The following is a 16,710-nucleotide window of genomic DNA, read 5'->3' on the forward strand; positions in this document are numbered from 1 at the left end:
AGTGAAATGTAGTGAAAAAGTGATGCGTGTCACTGCTATTATGCTACATCGAGAAATATACAGTAAACGCATTTTGCCCCTTACCTCCTGCCCAGTCCAGTACTAAGGAATTTGTATATTGCCTAATAGTCTCTGTATCATAGCCTTTCAGAATGAGTGTGCTATCAGACCTCTGCTTCTTTAACTAAATAGTGTCTTTTCAGACTGAACAAACATTTCTCATTTAGCGTGACTAAGGGCTCATTCCCACATCCAGTTGAAACCAATGGTACTTTTCATGTCGATTTTATCAACTTGTCAACCCATTGCCCACTGATATCTCTGAAAATCTTCCCACTGAGTTAAGATGGCTTTTGTCTGAGGTCCATCTTTGAAATAGGAACAATAGAGGGGAGAAAACTGCGTATGTAGAGGCAAGATAAAGATAGGAGTAAGATGTAAAGAAAAAAATTGTTTTAAATTCACTTAAATGTACTCTACTATAACACGTCTTTGCTCCTTTTATACTTGTCATTCTTTCCCTTAAAGTACTAGAGATAATATTATAAAACCAGACAAATCCATTAGCAATTCAAGCTTTGTTACACTCGTATGACAATTTACATAACCACTGGCTTATCTGAGGGAAGAGAGCTTGTCCAGCCTGGCAAAGGGAAGGTTTGGGGACACCTGACAGTAGCCTGCCAATATCCATGAGGAGTCTCTCAGGAAGGCCGAGACATGCTCTTCATAGTTACGCATGGTGGGAAGACAAGAGGCTATGGGCATAAACTGAAATGGGAGGTTCAGACTGGATATAAGGAAAAAATTCTTCCCCATGAGGACAGTCCAGCACTGGATCAGGCTGCCCACCAACATTATGCTGTCTGTCCTTTGAGGGTTTCAAGGTCCAACTGAATAAAGCTGCAAACAACTTGGTCTGATCTCATATTTGATCCTTACTAGAGACCTCCCGAGAGCCTTTTCAGCCAGAAATATCCTATGATCCAGTATTCAGGTGTGATCTATAAAATACTGAGTAGAGGGGGATAAATAGCACCCCTTGAGCTACTGGCTGTGCTCCTCTTCATACAGCCCAGGATGGTGCTGGCTTGCTTTGCTGCCAGGGCTTGCTTCAGGCTCAGGCTCAGGCTCAGCTTGCTGTCTGCCAAAACCTGAGAGCTTCTTCAACAGAATTGCTCCCCAGCCAGGCAGTGCCCCATCACTTCAGGGATGCACAGGTCTTTGCATTTGTTCTCAAATTTTGTAAGGTTCCTGTCAGCCCATTCCTCCAGCATGTCTAGGTCCCTCTGGATGGCAGTCCTGCCCTTCAGCATGTCAATTAGTCCTCTCAATTTATATATCTCACTTACAGACTTGAAGAGTGTGTACTCCATTGTGTCCTTCAGGTCACTGATTAAGATGTAAGGACAGATCCTTCTCCTTACAGTTGTAAGTATAGATCCCTGGGTAATGCCACTTGCTATGGGCATCTAGATAGAGTACTGCCCATTAACCACTACCCTTTGAGCCCAACCATCCAACCAGTTACTCACCCATCTAGTTTCCACCCACCCAGTCTATAACACCCCAGAAGAATGTTGTGGGAGAAAGTGTAAAAAGCCTTGCAAAAGCCAAGATAAGTACCATCCAGTGTTCTCTCATCCATATTTCAGTCAGTTCATCACAGAGGACAGTCAGATTGATCAGGTTAGATCTACCCTTGGCAAATTCAGGGTGATTGTTACCACACACCCGCAAAATGTGTTCCAAGAGGTCTCACCCCAGGATTCTCCCAGGGGCAGAAGTGAAACTGACTGATCTGTAGCAGTTAGGGAATAAAGCAAATATACCTGCATATCAGTGTTAATCCAACAGATGTGGATTTAAATGTTTTCAGCGTTATGTCCAGATTGCACTAATGAAAGAGGAGCTAAAGATTTGGTTAGACTATCTGGTATACTGGATAACAAGCTCACAAACAATAGTTCAGCTGATTAATGTAATTTCCTCTGGTTTAGCAACAGTCCTTCATTTTCTCAAGTACAAATGTTTGCTCTGCTCCATATTTTCCTTTAGCTACCACAGAATTTTTTATACTATATATTATATATACTGAGTATCAGTAATGTGAGTGGTAGCAGACCTGCAAATGCCTCTGGGTATTTCACAAGATTTTTTTTCACTCTTGAACTGTGGAAATAACCATGCTACTCCGTGTATCAAGTATATTGTACATACTGTTGCATGCTATATCCTTATCTCTACAATAGTTAATGTAAAGTGAGGTAAGCGTGATCTAGGAAAGATCTTATTTCTGACAAAAACAGTTTGATATCTCTTTGGATCCCTGCTACTAACTGCCTATGAATTTGGTATTTCTGGGAGACAGCAGTGTAGTCCTATGGTATATTGACATTTTCCTGATGAAAGTACACAAAGTACAGAATGTTTTTTCACTATATTCCATTTTCTTCACAAAAACCTTCATAAAGTGTAAGAATGGCCTAAGTTAAATGAATTAAGTTTTGAGAAGATTTTTTGGGTTTTTTTAACAAATTTGGTGAACTGTATTTGCTTCTGATAACCATATATTCTGAAACAGATTTTCTTTATATATGGCTTGCTGCTATCTCAGCTGAATTCACATGGAGTTAGATTAGTTTTCAATACTTTGCACCAGTGACTTTGTACAATCATGTGGCCACTGAAGTCGGATTTAGAAGACTGAACCCTATTTCTCCCAAAAGTACCCATACACAATAGCTGCAGATGACTGAAAATGCAACTTCTCAATAGCAAATAAAACATATTGGAGACTGAGAATTGTTTTTGATTCTTGAGGTTTCTTGAGTTTGATGCTTTATTTCTTTCATGAATGACATCAAACTTAGGGACCCGAGTTCATAAAAAAGGCCTATTAAATGAGCAACTTAAAGTCATGCTTAGCAACACTATTTAAATATCCAAACACAGATCTAAGGACACAGTGTAATACATTTAATATTTAAAATTCTGGCTGTGGATTCTAGACATCTGTTATTTTCTTTGCTGTGAGGGAGTGAGCTGTTAAAAGACGAACTTTCTGCGTATTTTAATCTGCTTACGGTAAGAGCTTGATGAAAGGAGAAGAGGGCAGGAGCATGTAGAGTGTGGGCAGCGTACAGCTTCTAGAACAGGCCACAGCTTTGCATTGAAACCAGAACAAAGCTGCTTGTGTGAATGTGCTGCTCCCAAACGCTGCCACTGAGCTCAGTGATGAGCCATCAGCCATATTTCATCTATCCCCCATCCTTGACCTGGGCTCCAAACTGCACGTACTACACCCATGTTTCTAAGGCTAGCCATGTGGATACCAATCCCCCTAAGTATTTTCCAGTGCAAACAAAAAAACCCCCTTAATGTAAGTGTCCCTTTAGTTTGATATCTTTTACATTGATCTTTCACAGCTCAGCTGTAGTGAGTTTGCTTTGGCCTGTGTAAGGCTCGCCGCTTTTCTAAGGGAAATCAAATGTTTAATGAAGGGGTTAATTTTCCTATTTGTGTCACAAGACCTCAAATTTAACTTTGGTGTTTTAAAGCTACAAATGTCAATGGAGTTGTAGTTCCACACTGCACATGAACTTGCTGGACCTTCTCCATCTCAGTAGAAACTGAAGCTGGACACTGTTCCAGTATGCAGTACAAGAGAATAGTAAAGGCCCAACTTAAGTGAGTATATTAAAGTTATGCACAACATTAAAAAATGGTTGTAATTGTGAAACATAATTTTACCTGGTAATTTTCATTTTAATGTGACCTTACATAACTCAGAGTGCTTGAAACACATTTTTAAGGCAATATGGTCATTCAAAACCAGGCCTCCCTCCCCCAAACCACTAGTTCAAGCATTTTATTGCAAAGTCTATGGAATTTTTGTGTTGTACATGATTTATCACAATTAAGTAACTACTCACTGTACTTCAGTGTTTTGATCCTTATTTAGTAACATGAGGCTCAAATATACTGGGACTGAATTCCTTCCCTGGGAAAAAAAAGCATCTCTTGATATCAGTGTTTTCAAGGGAAAACAATATATTAAACATGGGAGACTAAAGCCAAGTACTTGTCATGTGCTACTGTGAGGCTGCCATTTGGAAAGATATTTATAAGGTTGACTACTGGATCTGAATTTAAAGGCTAATGTGTGTGATAATACACCTCCTGGAAAACATTTTTCAAAAGTTAGAGAGAAATTTTTGTTTCTTTTGGGTTTGTGAGCTTATGGAGAGAGATGAATAGATTTTTTTAAATAGATTGTGAGCTTAATAAGGATCATCAAAACTATCACACTGCAATTTTAGTTGTGAAAGCCTTTACATCACTTAGTGTATGCTATAAATATGTATTTATTGCATTATACAACATAAAAATACATTTTACTTCTCTATTTGAAACTCATCTATATTTTCAAAGTCTTCTGTTAAACAAAAAGCTGGAGTGTTCATGATCTTTGGAAATCTGCTAAATCAAAATAGTTAAATGTCTTTTACTGTGTCGTGTAGAAGCTGATTTACAGACATTAGGTACCATATACTCTGAGGAACACACTTACAGTGCTCTACATGAATTAAGGAATTCTCCTTTAAGAAACCAAAAATCTTTATAAATAAAATCGGGCTGGCAAGGTTTTACATGGTTACTAAAATAAAGAGGATTCCAAAAATTTCTAGCACTTGTGTGTTATGTGAAAATTAAACCCTTTAAATGCAGATTTCAGAAAGGAAGAATGGATGCAGTTACAAAAATAAACTGTTGGTAAAACATTGGTAAAATGTTTTGTATTTTCATACTTCTATGGTCTTATTATTACATCCAATTATTAGCTGTATGCTAAATTTTCCTCTGTATAGCCCAAAACACTCTTCAAAGCTTAAGTATTTTTAGAGCCACATAGCAACAAAATGAATTTAGATAGGAATTAATGATCATTAGAGTTAACCAAGCCATCGGGGTCCCAGCTGATGTTCTGAGGCTAATTCGAGAATGGCACCCGAGACCTGGTGAGGATGGAAGTTTGAGGGTGTCTGCACTGCTCTGAAATCTGCCAGCGCTTCAGTGGAATTTCTTTTGGTCAAAACAAATTGCCATCAAACACACTGGGAAGCTGTCAGTGAAAGTTTGATCTGCTCCCTCCCCGGTTCTGTGCCTCGGTAAGTGGGAGGCGCTGGCATAAAGAAGTTAATTTTCATGCTGTTACTACTCCGTTTCCCTTTTTTTTTCTTTTTTTTTCCTACTAAATCTGCAAATTCTCCCGGGCCCTAGCTGTGTTGTGGCTACCTCCAGACAGATTCCCAAACACGTGGTGGAGGAAAGCGGGGAGGGAGGGGGCCAGGGCAGCGTTTGGAGCAGTGAGATTGGTGAAGGTCCCTCAGCAGGGACGGCCAAATGGAGGACCTGGAGCCGGGCAGGGCTGGCGGCTGCTGAAGCGGCTCCCGGACACGGAGCCGGTCACCGGGCCGGCCTTGCCGGGGGACTGCGGCAGCCTTCCCCGGCCCCCTTCAGCCGCGAATCCCGGCGGCGCAGCGTCCGCGCACCTGCGTGGGAGCCGCTCCGCGGCAGAGCGCTCCTCCCGGGCGGCAGGTACGCCGGGGCGGGAGCCGCGCAGGTGCGCGGGGCGGGCCGCGCACAGCCCCTCCGCGCCCCCGCGGCTGCGCGGGCGCTGTCACAGCCCCGCTGCCTCGTAGCGGGTGTGAGGGCGACTGGTAGCCCGGCGTGGCTACTGCCGGCGGGGAGACCGGGTAAACTTTGGGTAAGTGTTGCGCGGGTGTGGGGGCAGCGTCTTTCGCGGGGGGCGCTGGTAGGGAAGGGGGAGCGCTGGTGGGGAAGGGGTAGCGGAGCGGAGCCGCGCGGAGCGGTGCGCGGGGTCTTGCCGCACCGCCGCCCGAGCGCGGAGCGGGCGCGGGGCCGCGGAGTCGGCGGGCGGCGCCCGGGGGGATGCAGGCGCCGGACAACAGGTACCGCAGCTGCGCGGGGGGCGGGAGGGGCTACGTGCGGGAGCGTGTGTGTGTGTGTGTGAGTGAGTGAGTGTGTCGCCTGTCCCCTCCCCCCTGCCGCCCGGCCAGAAAGGGGGTGGGAGATGCGCTGGCGCAAAGCCGCTTAAAACCGCGCGGCCCGGCGGTGGCTGCCCGTCCCCGGGGTGAGGGCGGCTGCCGGGATCCGCGCTGCGCCGCGAAGGGCGGCGGGGAGCCGGGCGGCGGTGGCCCCGCGGGGCCAGGCGCGCTGGGCTGCGGCAGCGGGCGGCGGGGCGAGGGGAGGGGGTGTCTGTCGGCGGTGGCAGCGCCGTCGCTGGCGGTCGCCCGGCTGGATGGCCGGTTCCCGCAGCTGCCCAGGGCGCCGGGCTCTCTCGCATCCCAGGGCCGCGCGTTTCCTCCTCCTGCATCGCACTGCAGTAAGTTCGCGAGTCGCTGGGCGGCTGAACTGGTTGCAGTTGGGGAAACTGGGGGGGGCGCGGGGGGGCGGGAGTCGTGTATATACGGGTGTGGGTATGGGCGTAGTGGAGGGGCTAGGCAGAAAGTTGTGGCTAACCCTGCCTTGTCACGGCTCGTGGCTTTGGCTCTTAGTTAATGCCGGTTTGCCTCGTTGACCTACATCACTTTTGCTCAAGCCCAGTCAATGTCCTGGTGCTGCCCGGGCTTTCCCTGGGAGTTGGGCTCAAAGCTGAAGGATTCAGGGTGGGTGCCATCCCAGTGAGCGCAGGAAACAAAAGGTGCAACGGCAAACTTACGCTTTAAAAGCAGGTCTGCTGAAACTTTGAGTGTTGATGTGACAGACTGTCTGTCTAAGGGTCTTTTCAAGGAAATATTAAAAATCCTGTACTAATTTGACAAAGCTTTTGGATGTCTGAAGTCAATTTAGATACAGCTTATTCTTGTTTTGTATGGTCCAGTGTTGTTCTGATTCATTTTGTTGAAAAGAGTTTTATTTGTCGGGAGTGCATGTAATTGCATTTTTCATTGTTGAGTATCCAGTTTTTGAAACAGATGAAAGGTTTTCTCAGAAGATTACTATATCATAAGTGGGTTTTTTCCCTAGCAGACTATAGTTTCTTCAGTTAATTCTTCTTTCTATTTGACTACTTTTCTAGAAATTTAGTGAGAGCTTTATTAATTTTCAAAAGCAGTTTTATCTGGTTGATGTAACTTTAGAAAGCAGATGGAATAAGCTTAGAAGATCCATATCATAAAATAAGAAAGACAGTGCAACAGGATGGGGAAAACCAGTAATTCTTGCAGGAGAAATAGTCTTTTAAGTTTTCTTAAAAGCCACTAAGTGTTTTGTCTACTTCCATTTAGGTCAAATGACATAATGTAGCACTTTGCACTTGAATGGTATAAAGCTTCCACATATATTAAAACATCATTATACGTCTGAAAAAAAAAAAAATCCATACCAAGAACCTAATATGCATTCCCAAATGACTGGACTTGTGCAATGCTTCATGGATAAAATGACAGGAAATAAGTTCTTTGTTTCTCCCTAGAGTGATAATCCAGTATTGCTCAGAGCCTGAAATGCCTGTCTGGTACAGAATGAAAACAAGCATCAAGAAACATGGGGCATCACAAAGCAATGCTTGCCTCCTGGGGCTTGTGTCCTCCGTCCCTCGTTCATTTGCCAAGGTGGAAGGACTTTGTTGTTTATCGTGGCACGGAAGTCCTGAAACAATTACTCAACAGTCTGAAAAAACATGTGTGGAGTGAGATATTTCGTGCTATGAAATTGAAATATTTGGGGCCCAAATCTGTTAATCTAATTTAGGTGCCTGCAAACAACTGAAGTAGCTGGTTTTAAGCACATTTAGGAAAAAGTACAGTTTCTTATGTCTGTTTAGGAAGGAGATATATATATGAAGTGTTACTTAGAAACTGAAATCATCTTTTGTAAACACATATAGGTGTTTCAAAATAAAACATTCAAAGAACAGTGCTCAGTAGCAACGCATAAATGAACAGATAAGTTATTTTTGAAGAGTTTATGCAGTTTGAAAGTAACAAAGTTAGTATCTGTTTTGAAGAGCACTAGACATCCTTTTTTTTTTATTTATAAGGAGATTTTGCACCATTTCTGCTCTAGAACAAAGTGTCTTTCAGGTGACACTTTATGGGACAGGTCTAGGTACCTCCTGCCAATGGAATGAGATCACTGGAACAGGAACGAAGAGAATGATAAGAGGGTAGTAGGGAAACCTGCTAGAGCAGCATATTGGTAAAGCAGAGTGTAAATAGAGCACATTTGGGAATAAAGGTAGTAATAAGTCAGCATTGGAAAACTTCAGTCAGTCACCTGGCTGGCTGGGCTGGACTTCTTTTCCTTTGTGCTTGTATGGCAGTAGCACTGAGTTCTGTGAACGGCACCTATAGAATGAAAGATAATGGGCTTAAGTTATGTTTTATAATTACATTAATAAATATCAATAGCATATATAGACGATACATAATGTTTCATTCTCTTTGAATTCTTATGACCTTAGAATCCTTGTTATGATTTTGATCACTGATAAGTTACACCTTCTGCGCACAATTTTAACAAGTCTTTTTAAAGCCTCTATTTCTGATGCTTCTTTGGTTAAAGTTAACTTAATTGTAAAGAGCACTTTATGTGATTGTGTCTGTATTCATAGTGTATCTTCTCATCTTTTGTCGTGGTGGGAGTTGTGGACTGTTGTGAAAAGCGTTCCCATCTGTATCTAGAATTATGAAAGAGTGACAACAATCATAAGGGAGAGGAAAACATAAAGAACAGGTCTTGTTTTGTCATTTGGTGTGCAGGAGCAAAAAAATTTACCTGGAAAGGAGAAGGTACTTGGGAAAGATATTTATTTTAAAGTTACAATGTGAAACGTGGGAGACATCAACTGAGTGCAGTGCTATTGAAGAACAAGATGCCAGCTTCCTGAAATCATTAGTTTTGGATTCCAGCTCCCTACTTCTTGTTGGTATCAAGTAAAGTTTGCAACCTATTTTGGTACTTGCCAATTGAGCTTTACACAGCTGTCTCAAACAAAAAATAAATCAATAAAATTTACTGGGCCTTGCTCTGGATGTCATTCACAATTTTTTCTTATACCTGCGCAGAATGAGTTCTAAGTGTTATTCTGTAGGAATTATAGCATTTTACTGCCAGTTTAATCAATAGGAAGTGGTATAAAAGGTTAAAAAAAATTCTGTCTGTGAGAAGAATTCCCCATAAAAGATCTGTTGACCTTCAGTTCTGAGTTTTTTCAGTCAGAGAGCTGTTGTCCATTGTTTCCTGCGGCACTTACAAAATAATTAGTAACAGTAATAGTAGACTTAGGACAATTATTTTTCCATAATTGTAGTTTTTCACAACAGTATTTTATTAATAATTTTCTCTTTGGGGACTAGCTTTATAGCTGAACCAGCAAATTCACAGTACTGGAGGAAAGCTTAAATGACATGCTGGGTCTCACTGAAAATAATTAGATGTTTGCAGTTATTTTTGATACCTTGTCTACAAGAGCAGAAAAAGTTATAAATTTGGGCTTTGAAACTGATATCATCAGTTTGTCAACCTGACCTAGTTTTCGTTACAGTAATGATGCTCCCACTACAGATAGAAATTAGCTGATGCAGGTAAGGCATTTAGGTAAATTTAGGAAGTCGAGAAGTAAATCTTTATTTATTTATTTATTTATTTATTTGAAATTGGGATGAGTAACTGTTCCCAAACGCCCAGTAAAACAGCTTTATGCAATCTAGAACACATTTTCCTTTTTTAATTGTTTCTGAAGAAAATGGAAGATTTCTCTGAATAATGTTTGCAGCAGTTTAGCCCTGAGGGGATATAGTCTTGTTTTGTTAGTTTGCCACAAGTTTAAAAGCTTAACAAATGTAAGTATTTGGAGGCTGTTTAATTATTTCTTGTCCAACCTCTTAATACCAGTTTGGAATGTAAATGTACAACTCTGACACTATTGTGGTGCCCTAAACTATTTTTTAAAAAATAAATAAACCAAAGAAAAGCAAACTTGCAAGCACATTTTTGTCAGTTCGATGCTACTAATTGGACTTCTAATTGTTGGGACAGATTAACTTTTTTATTTTTAGATTATGTTTGTTATTCACTATAATAAAATGATAAATAAATATCACTATAAATAAAATTATTTTAACTTTCAGGCATGGACTTTTTATATATGCTGGTAGAAATCTTTAGTTAATGCGAATGTTGTGGATAAATGACTTAAATTTTATTTTTTTTTTGTTTGATTTTCAGCCACATTTTGATTACTTGGTTTGAAATTGTTGATTTTTTTCATTATATGTTCAATGGGATGTCTGGTGCTCAGTCATAGTAATTAGTAGTTGACTCTCTAGTCCTTACATTCGGAAGAATCCCAACAGATACATAGTGCAGTTTTCACAAAAGTCTGTGTTGCACTGTGTGCATCGAACTCCGTGGATCTTCTGCTGTGAAATGGTCCATCGCTTCCCCTTTGGGTTGTCTTGTGGGACATTATGAAGGATTCCAATGTGGTGGTGGTTTGTTCAGGGAACATGGAGAACTCCCATGGATAATAGAAACTTGATCCTTTTCTCCTTTGTTTTCTAAAACATGTTGCGTAAAGGAAAAACAACTGATCAGATTTATTCTGTTTGGTCTAAATGTGTCTCCAGGTGGACACTTCTGATGCTTGTACTGGTTCAAGTTTGGAAATTACCTGAAATCAATCCTGAACGCTATTGAAGTAGATGTGGCTCTTTCATGCAGTTACGTATTTGTAAGTTTGTGGTCCTAGATGGTTGACAAGCGAAATTTAACCAAAAGATAGAAATGGCAAACAGTAAGGCAGCTGTATCAGCCAAGGACAGAATAATGGATGATGTGAGATCAGCAGGTTTTCCTGTCTTGTCTTCTGAAAGGAAGAGAATTGGTGTCTTGTATATCTGGTACATAAAGGCTATGGCCTAGACATCAGCTGTATGAACCGCTGCATTCCAAGAGTCAAGAGTCTGCTGCTTTTTTTCCTTTGGAATCTTCTGCCTCTTTAGTTGTGGATTTTCTCATGTTTCCTGCATGAATGGTTACATTAATAAACTGAATGGGAGGTAATATTAGGATAAAGTCAGAAAGATGTTTTTAAGAAAGGAGGGAAAAAAAAAAAGGAGATAACAGAATTAATAAGCAAAAAAAAATATTTTGAGGTAGATGAAAACAGCCAAATACGTGATTACAGGCAGGAATAAATTGAGCATGCAAAAGGGAATTTAATGGTTACTGGGTTTTGTTTGTTTGTTTTTTTCGTCAAGGTTAGTCTTCAAAGAAGACCTTTTTTCTAAAATTTAAGAGAATTTAAGCTAGTGAATTCTATCAAAAAGTTTTAGGATTAGAAATGTAAAACTTGGATGTGCTCTGTTATATAGTCAGATGCTGCTTCCTTGTACTCCTAGATTTTTTTCCTCAAGATTTTTACTTTGGTTATTTCTTCATATTTTCATAATTTAGTCAACGTTTAGAGCTAAAAATTTTGATAATGTTCAAAATATACATAAATGGGACTAATCTGTCCTATATTCAGTATCTAAATACCATCTGGTTACCTTCTGCCTCTCCTATTATTGCTAATAGAAGCACAAAAGCACCTGCTGAGGGAAATCTTAATTTTAAGATGAGCGTTCTATATAGGTCAGTTGAAGTACATTCTGGATGTATCCAGATCGCTCAATTCATTATAAAGGGTGCCTGGCTGGAATGACTTTTTCACAGTTTAAGGTCTAATTTTAAGGCATCCGGCTTTGGGTGAGATAAATTGTGCTCTTGGTTATTTTCTCAACTAGAAGGAAAAGTGTAAGGGAGAATTGAACTCCTAAGAATGTATCAAATCTTCCCCATGCATTACTGAAAATAAACATGAAGTAAAATAGCCTTAAAAAAAGTAGTTGCTTAGAATGAGCTGCATACCAGAAGTTAAATATCAAAGGACCTATTTTTAAGTATATCTAAATAAACAAGTACTTTGGAGCATTTCCATTTTTATTCATGTCCTAAAAAAATGGCTACGGTATGTTTTTATCAAGAAAGCCTCTGTCTTAATTCCTTATTGATAGAAAATATCCCAGTAACACTTTTTTAATGGAAAATAAAATTATAGAATTTTCTGGAACTCTGGATTTACTTTGAAACCACAAAGGCTCGCTTGGGAATTTAGCGTGTTCTACATGTCATACAAATTGAAAAACTACTATGGTTCTGCCTGGGTTTATCTTCATATGCTGTTGTAAATTTAAAACTGTATAGTACTACTATGACTCCTGTTCAGGAGGGGCAGTGGGTCATTTTGCCCGTTTTTGCTTTAAAAGCACTCGTGAAAAGGTTTGTGTTTAAACAGCCTTACAACTCCTATGTCAAAGAATTCAAACCTTCTAAACAATGTCATCTTTTATAGAACAGAGAGATAAAACTTCATACTGCCCTTTGTAAGGCTTAGTGCTGTTGGCACAACTGTTTCTTCATAAAAATAAAATGGCTGGAGGAATCCTGGGGAAACCTCCCAGTTTTGAAGAATAGGTGGTGTTAATCACAGTAGATTACGCTGATAAGAAGTTTCATTTACTTCCTCTTTAAATTTAAAATGCCAAGTAGTTATTTGGTGTTCCTTACATAGTAAAATACCGTATTCAGTTAGGAAATTTTTTTGCCTTTGTGAATTCAACATAATGACTCATAGAAAAGCTTTATATTCTGTCAAAGACTGTTTCCTATAAATAATTTAGGCATCTAGAAACTATAAAAACAACTTGTGAGGTTACTTGTATGAGTGATCAAGATATTTTTCTACCCTGTATTACACAGTGCACCAGCATCGTGATTTTTACATGTCTCTGTTGGTGTTGAGAAAAATAATCTTGATGGATGATCCAGTAGTTATATGTAGTTGCATCTCTAATGAACAAGAGGAAATTCAAGCCTCTCGTAAGGATTTTTGTGCATTCTTATTCAGGTTTGATGAGCCGAAGATCAGGGTAGATCATCTGTCAATGACAGAAGAATTTGTAGAATCATACAAATACACTTTTTCAAATAACAGTAACATATTCCAATCATGTTTCAGTGCACTTTAACGAGCAGGTAGCTTTAGAGGAAACTAATAAGAATATATGAGCCATATAAAAGATCTTATACTTTTGAAGAACGCTCCTTCAGGGTTTGGGCCATATTGCCTCTGACCTTATTTCAGTTCAGGGCATGTTCCTGATCAGCTCTGGTCACTCAGTGAAGCTTTTTCATTTCAGATCCTACATTAGTGACTCTCAAAATGCTGCCCAGCTAAAGGAAGAGATGACCTATTACCCTTTCAGTATCCTAACACGATGGTGTATTAAGACAGTGAATTCTGCATGATTAGTCCAGGACCCTAACTAAAAGGATAACCACTGCTACGGGGGTGGAGTAATGCTTTCATCATCTAGAAACCTTGAAAACTTTTGTAATTCACCCTTAATCCATCTACCATTTTAAGATCAAATGAAATAAAAGCAATATTTGCAAAATCCAAACCAAACTACTGTGAAGCATGGATTTATAATGACAGCAATTACAGAACTGGAAGATATTCTTGCTTTGTTTACTTGTACTAAAATCAGATCTAAATCTTCTATGTATCCCGACAAGGTACAACTCCTTAGATTTGCTGTGAGGTCAAGGTCTGGTTTGTCTTGCATTATTTACATTCTTGGCCAGCTTTCACTGGAGCGCATCACAAGCAGGAAAAGTTTGCCAATTCTTGTACGTATTTCTTGGCGTGTTCTGCAATTTTCATTCAGATTCAAATGCTTCATCCCTTCCCCTTGGAGATTATTAATCTTTCATTTATTCAGGAAAAGTTTCAGCACTCCTCCCCTTGCCTTGTTTACTGCTCTCATTCTTTGGAAATGCAAATATGTGTTTGGCAGAGCAGGTGCCATCTCTTTTAAACTATGAGCAAATTATTAACCCATGGAGGAATAAAGTTCTGTTCCTCTCCAGGGAAGCTGATATGTGTATCCCAATGTGAACATCTTCTGTACTTGCTGAACCTTGTGTTTTCATATTGACATGTACGTTGATATTGATTATGAATACGAATCATGTAAGTAGCTCGTTATTGCATGTTGATATCAAAATTGATTTTCATCCTGTTAAGGCTGACGGAGTCACAATTCTATGTTTGAGGGACGCATTGACACTTACAGAGGTGTATACAAGTTCTGTAAATAGAACCTGTATGTCTGCTTTCTTTATGGAACCTCAATGTCTCGAACACTTAAAACCAGTATCTACTGTATCCATTTAAATGTTTTAGGGATATGCAAGAAACGGTAAGGCTGTTTAAAGTGAAATTCCTTGTGAAAAGCACAACATTTGGAGAGATTTTAAACTATTCAAAAATCAAGCACCTGAAGGCAGAACAGCTGTGGTGATGATCTTCAACCTGTGGGTGTTGTAGAAGGGAAGATAATACTTAGTCTTATCTCGCCTTCAACAATGTTGTCATTGTTTCTGCAGTTTTAACGCAAATTGCACTGAATATTTCTTTTTTTGGATAGCCTAATGGAATTGAAGAAGGCAAGAGAAAGAAAGACAATTCATGTCAGCATATCCTTTCTGTCTTAATACTTTAAATGCCTCATAATGCCCTTCAATACCTTAAAATGGATGTAAACAGCATAATATGAAGACCTTAAATATAAGTTTTTCATGGAGAAGAATCCTATGTATAGTAGATGGTTTCTTCTGAAGAGTTGATCATGCAGATTCCATCCCTCAGTATTGTTGCAGTGGGATTCCATAAATGCAAGCACAACTAGACCTTAAAGGGATGTTTTCCATTATTTACTCTCTAGTTGTTTTTGAAAACCATACGTACAGCCAGTCAAACCTGTTGTTTGTGTGCCCCAGTGTCTATGAGAAGTACATGCTGTATGTGTGACAAGTGGACACAGCCAGTACAGTGTGATAAACATTGTAGCACTTACTTTTTTTCAGAGCAAAGTCATTACTATTAACCAGTTTTGTCTGGACTTTTTATTTTTGTGGAGTCCTATTCTGCACGTTGTCCTTAAACTTCACTGTGTCTTATTAATAGCCACATCAAGACAAGGCACTATTAGCAAGACAGGTGAGTGGGATCATTCTTCATCCCTCTTAGAAGCATAAGGATAGCTTTACTGGATCAGACTAGAAGTCTGTCTGGACTAGTATGCCGTCTCCTAACAGTGATTACCAAGGGAAGAACATAAGAATTGGCTGAGCATCCCCAGAGCATTCCTCCAGGCTCTGACGCTCTCTACACATTTATTATTTTCCACATGTCTGCCATGTCCCACTGCTTCTTTTTGAAGCCAGATGAATTCCAGTATGATCTTTTGTTCCTTATGAGCAGGTTGCCTCATCTTTTTGTCTTTCTCTTTTTCCAGTTCTACTCCAATCAATTTGAAAATCCAGAAACTCTACATGTTATTCAAAATGCAAGTGTACCAGGGATCTAGACAATCCAATAAATTGTTTTATCATCTGTTCCTTTTTGAATACTTTTTCAAGCACTTTTGAGCACTGATCTGATGTTTTCTGATTATAATTCCAAAATTTCATTTCTGAGTGATAACTCATCACTGATGAGCTCACTGCTCATCACTTTAAGTGTACAGCTAGGATTTTTTTTTCCTATGTGCATTACTTTATATTCATCAATGTTGAGGCTTATGAGACGACTATTCCAGTGGGAAGTGGAGGGCAGATTAGCAAGTGAGAGAAAGGAAAGTCTGGCTATTAGGGGATTTAGTGCCTATATTATACCTAAAATCTGTTTCAACTCTGTAAATATTTTCCTGTATCTTATCTATTCTTAAAAACATTATGGTATCTGTGTTAAATGTTTCATTGATGTGGGTATAATAACAAGTAGAAGAATGACTTGATCATCCATTGGAAATGGGTTCTTTTCCTTTGAGAAGAAAAGGAACGTAGTGAACTTAAAATTATTTAAAAGGTAAACCTCATAACAGCCTAATGAATCACATCTCTTGGGCAAACTTACTCATTTAAAGAATTAGAAATAAAAATATATTTTAAAAAATATTTTGAAATGTTTAGATCTTTTTGGTTTTCTGTGTTTGCTAGTCTTCTAATCATAACCTAATACAAAATTAGATAAAATAGTTAACCTTCTGCTGCAGAATTCATAAATGCCTTGACTTTGTCCATTTATAAACTGATTGTGTGTATATAAGTGTACATACATCCTATATAATTTTATATTGACTACGTGCTGAATATATCAGCAAACATTCATTGTATGTTGCAAACATGATTCAATTTCTAGCTGTCAGAAGCTATCTATTACAGTTTAATTACTTACAGGAGCTGAATTTTTGAGGTGGTAGGTAGAGAAACAGTTCCTGAACGAGTGACTAACCCTAACTGGGATCACCCTAGTTCTGGATGAAGTCCAAAACTTGACAAAAATGTTATTTTTATCTAGATCATATGCCCAACAGAAGCGGAGTTTGCAAGTAGCTGGTACTGTGCAATTGACTGTATATTACAATATTATTATTATTATTTAAAAAAATCAACATCACCACATTCATCCTCTTTTAATTGACTAAGATAGCAATGGGAACATAGGCCTGGAATGGATCACATAGACCGTTGTGTCTAGTCATTTACAGCCTCAGGAAACCATGCCAT

At 39.5% G+C, this 16,710-nt stretch overlaps 1 protein-coding gene across 5 annotated transcripts in view; it reads left to right on the forward strand.

Moving 5' to 3' along the window:
- The first annotated feature begins 5,731 nt into the window (after positions 1-5,731).
- The window catches only part of DGKB (diacylglycerol kinase beta), a 364,246-nt gene continuing 353,267 nt past the window's right edge, over positions 5,732-16,710 (forward strand). For 4 of the 5 annotated variants that reach the window (XM_054192841.1, XM_054192843.1, XM_054192844.1 and 1 more), the window contains exon 1: positions 6,272-6,409. The gene's annotated coding sequence lies outside the window, so the exon portion shown is untranslated. Of the gene's footprint in view, positions 5,771-6,271; positions 6,410-16,710 lie in introns of those variants that run through there. The other variant, XM_054192842.1, reaches the window with a different exon arrangement.

This window comes from Rissa tridactyla, chromosome 2 (genome assembly GCF_028500815.1).
Source record: "Rissa tridactyla isolate bRisTri1 chromosome 2, bRisTri1.patW.cur.20221130, whole genome shotgun sequence".
Lineage (NCBI taxonomy): Eukaryota > Metazoa > Chordata > Aves > Charadriiformes > Laridae > Rissa > Rissa tridactyla.